The sequence below is a fragment of the Xiphias gladius genome, unplaced genomic scaffold (assembly GCF_016859285.1).
Source record: "Xiphias gladius isolate SHS-SW01 ecotype Sanya breed wild unplaced genomic scaffold, ASM1685928v1 HiC_scaffold_286, whole genome shotgun sequence".
NCBI classification, from domain to species: domain Eukaryota; kingdom Metazoa; phylum Chordata; class Actinopteri; order Istiophoriformes; family Xiphiidae; genus Xiphias; species Xiphias gladius.
This window is the reverse complement of record NW_024401955.1, coordinates 18555-23004: the sequence shown is the minus strand read 5'-3', so window position 1 is coordinate 23004 and position 4450 is coordinate 18555. Positions and strand designations below refer to the sequence as shown.

The following is a 4450-nucleotide window of genomic DNA, read 5'->3' as shown; positions in this document are numbered from 1 at the left end:
CATGGCCTCCTCTTATCAGGCCAGGAGCCTCTACTATAGATAGAGGGAGCTAGTCGCACAGCGGTAGGTATGAAACAAAGTACCGTTGCCGTCGGGGAAAATGTTCTACTTTAATGAGTAGAATGTTTGTCAACAATTACAAATAAATCATGATAATAAAACATAAAAAAGTGCCTATAATAGTCTCTCCTTCGCGGATTAAGTTTACATATGTGAAGAAAAGCACGAATCGTGGCTCGCTGGAATGAAAGTGATACAAAGAGAGATGTATCTAGTTTAAAGGAATACTAAAGGTGGACATTCAGCCCTGCTTTAAATAAGCAGACAAGAGCAGCTTATGCTGGTCGTCTGGCAGCAGCAATCAAAATACTTGAGTTAAAAATCTCAAATAATACTCACACTAATTACATTGGAATAATAGCGGCAATATAGAGATAATAAATCTGAGTTAACGTAAAAATGTGCATTCCCTCAACTACAAACCATCTTATATGGGTAAAAATCACCAGGAAGTTGTGACCCACTGATATTCAAAAGAAATAAATTTCAGCCTGACTAAGATATAGAAATACTGAGAAGGTGGAGTCAAGTCATAGAGGGAAGGAAGGATAAGAAACAGAGGTGGACCTACAGTATAAAATTTGGTTTTTAAAATGTGGGATGAGTAAATTACAGAAGGCTACAGTTTATGGAAAGCTGTTTGACAGATATGCATCTGTTATAGAGAAGCAGCATCAGTGTGTGTCGCAGTGTGGAGGCGTAGCAGATGTTGAGTTTCCAATCATTTAAAAAATTCCCTGATAAAGTTTTGACTGAATAAAAGCTAAACATAACCGGAAGAGTGTGAGACAAGCAGACATTTTGTATAAGGAAGGAGATAGTGGGAATATGTAACAGCTACATTGTTTCTAGATTTACTGATGGGATGAGGTGATACATGTGTGGGAGGGAGAAAGACAAATGGAAGGAGAAAAGCAGAAGACAAACAGATGTCAACAGTATTCACGGTGCACGTGTGGACGATGCCACAAGCTAAAAAGTAAATTACATGCATCTTTAAACACGCTCCTCCATATATACGGTAAGTTTTGGTTAGATGTGACACAGTACCCGATGCTCGAGGAGTCTCTGCTTCTCAGCCTGGGCCTCTCGGAGTAAACGCTCCATCTCCATCTTGGCCATATCGGACGTACCAGCACTGATGGAAAACAGTAACCATTTCTTGAGTGATGTGAATGCACGGACGCTTCTGGACTGTTATTTTTTATGCTGGACCAGGCCTCTTTACAAAGTCGAACTCGTCCTCCCAGTTGAATCTGACAAAAATCCATAACAAAAATAATCAGATTAGATTGTACATATGCATACAAAAGTCAGAAACACTTGTAGTAGCCTACAAGTGTTTCTTGTAGGGCACTCTAGTACCCCTACTACACTTGTTACAAGTGTAGTAGGGCACTGTTCAGTGTGTACATGTTTACCCCCTACTACACTTGTTTAGTTCCTGATACTGTGTGTTTAGTTGTTTAAGTTGTGTAGCTATGCTTGTAGTGGCAATGTGTATGTGTATGAATATGTATACATATATTGTAAACAGGGCAAATATTGTACCTCATCTTCTTTTGGAGATACAGATGGCTCCATCGCATTCTCACTGCCAGACTCTGCAACTATATAGAGCATAATGTAAAGATACTCCACAGCTACACCCTGCCTAAATCCACCCACTTGTATCAGGGCCTATACTTACTTGAGCAGCTCTCAAGTGATCACAATGATTAATGACAAATATGCTCGGAAAAGGAACGGTCAGACACAAGGATTTAACTTAATTGTTGCCTGCTGCGTTCCTGTCATTTGCACTACTGAACAACGCAATATAAGGGGCGTAACATCCAATCAGAAGTGTGTTTGGAGGTAACAGCTTACAAGAAAGCTACAGCTACACCAACATCCCTAGTCCAAATTAGAAATATTGCATCAGATAATGTATTGTTCATAATGACCAAGGCCATATTTTACAATCACTACAAACATCTCTCAAAAAGGATGTGTGCTCTCCTCTGTCTCTGTACTGCAGCCATCTCAACCCCCAACAGGCTACTCTTAGCCTATCAAGAACCTGGGGGTGATATTTTGGTTGCACTTATAAGGTCTTCTTTGGACTCGGGGATACAGGATCTTTGACAGTTAGAGAGAGCACAAGCATATGACAAATATGAGAGATGATGGAAAACACGCCAACAAAGATTATGCATGGCAAACATTGTTTTAAGATCACCGCTGAAACACTCCAACAAGACTCACAGGCTTTCCCAAACTCCTATCCAGAATGTGCTGAAATTTGAATTTGCTATATCTGTAGCTGCTGTTCATTGAATTTTAATGTTTTGTCTTTATTCCCTGTCTCAAATGTCAGTTTCTGAACGGCCGACAATTGCGTCATCACAAAACGGTAAATGGACTGCACTTATTTGGTATATCTCTTTTTCTACCTCAACAAACAGGGGGCTTTACAACTGGCCTCTCATTCACCCATTCACACATGGACGGTGACAGAACGGTCACGCGAGGCGCCGGCCTGCGCATTGGAAGCAAGTTAGGGTTCGCTGTCTTGTGCGACGACACTCTGACATATAGACAGGAGGAGCTGGGACTCGAACCACCGACGCAGAGATTAGTGGGTGACCTGCTTCACTTCCTAAGCAACAGCTTCCCGAGACGGCGACGTTTCCTAATATGGAACATTACTCGTTCACCCCGGAAGTAGTACCAGCATTATTTCCTGTTAACAGGGATGCCGTGTAGTTTCAGCCAACTGCTCCAAGACCAGATGAGCATTAGTGTGTACTCTTGGGCTATGACAAAAAAGGGGCAGTATCATACTGACAATTGAGGCAATAGCACCTTTGAGCACGTTCATCATCTTGTGTCCATGTAAAAGTGGAGTTGCTGAACACCCTCACATGAATCAAGTCCCTATAGTAAAGAAAGGGCTCGTACTGCTTAGCCGAGCAAGTATACATACATTGTGCTGTATAGAAAAATAGTCATGTCTACCAAAGCATATTATGCAAAATAGATCACTGATAATTAGTTGGAAAACTTTTAGAGAGCAAGGACTATGGATTAGTGCCACTGTGGTGACAGTAAGAGGCTACATTTTATGGGCTTAAAGGAATTAACCGTGAAAAATTGCATTTTTCTTTCAACGCCATTCTCAGAGTTCAGGGAGAATGAGGGGAAAAAATCTGTCCTCACCACTGCACTTTGCTGTTGATGTGGAGTTCAGTGTCTTCGGCAGATGTTGCTACAACTCTATGTTTAGAGCTCGTAGAGTTTTATTTTCAGCCCCAACTGCGGCTCCGACCTAAAACAGAAGGAAATATGTCATGACTAACTGACATTATAAGAAACAATAAAAACTATGTGTGTGAAATATATGAGGTGAAGTTAGCTACTGTAGCTACTTATAGTGGACACAGGTAGCAGTGCACCTACACACACTTTGTCAATATTCAGAAATCACTGAAAGACCTCATCTGGATGGTATGTGGTACTTATGTCACCTAAACAAGTAGCACCCTCTAACTTTGCAATTTTGGCATTCAATGTACAAAATATCATGTCACACGATGAACTGAAGAGTGTAAAACAACCCCCCCACCACCATCATCGTCGTCGTCGTCGTCATCTTCAGAGAACATATCTGAAAGGGTATTTTCTCTGAATTTTTTGCTGAGTGGAGACTATTTAGAAAATGTTATTTACACTGAATAAGTATTATCAACTCGTAATCGTTACCTTCGGCGCATTAGCGGTGCACGTGACATGATGTTAGCCTTTGATTGGATGTTTCCTACCGCAATGATGCTTTGGACTCGTAGTTTTCCGTACCCTCCCTAAGCTTTTATGAACTGCACTTATTCTTTTATATTAATGATTATTGCTATTTAACATCGGAAATGTCAAGGTATACAATTCTGCCTCACAAATTTTGGCTGTTGACCTTTATGGCATTGTACAAAAAGGTGATTATGTGATTTGGTCCGCCTCATTTACAGGGCCAAGAAAAAGAGAGTAAACCCTTTTGAATCCCCTACATTTACACATAACTCATCCATGAAATGTGGTGTGATCTTCATCAAAGTCACTGTAATAGACAAATACACTCTAGGTCAACGAATTGCACTCAAATCATTGTTTCATGAATTGGCATATTTAATAAATAACCTCAATGTTAAAAATCCAAAAAACAAAATTGTAAGTGAACCCCCTCACAAATGACCTCTAAAAATGCTACTAGATGTCACATTTTCCCATTAATGAGTGGAATTTGTAGTTAGTGGTTAGTTGTGACTTGTTCTGTATAAAACACATGAAAAATATTTGTTACTGAAACGCATTGCTTCACAAGCTGATGTGAACCATCCCTTGTTCACATGCACTT

At 40.3% G+C, this 4450-nt stretch overlaps 1 long non-coding RNA gene across 1 annotated transcript; it reads right to left on the bottom strand.

Annotated features, from left to right (window-relative positions):
• Positions 1 to 18: 18 nt before the first annotated feature.
• Positions 19 to 3898, bottom strand: LOC120787595. The gene is made up of 4 exons (XR_005706985.1): positions 3805 to 3898; positions 3262 to 3370; positions 1612 to 1670; positions 19 to 1316 (listed from the first exon to the last, which is right to left on the bottom strand). It is a non-coding gene; the product is annotated as an uncharacterized LOC120787595 (long non-coding RNA).
• Positions 3899 to 4450: the final 552 nt, after the last annotated feature.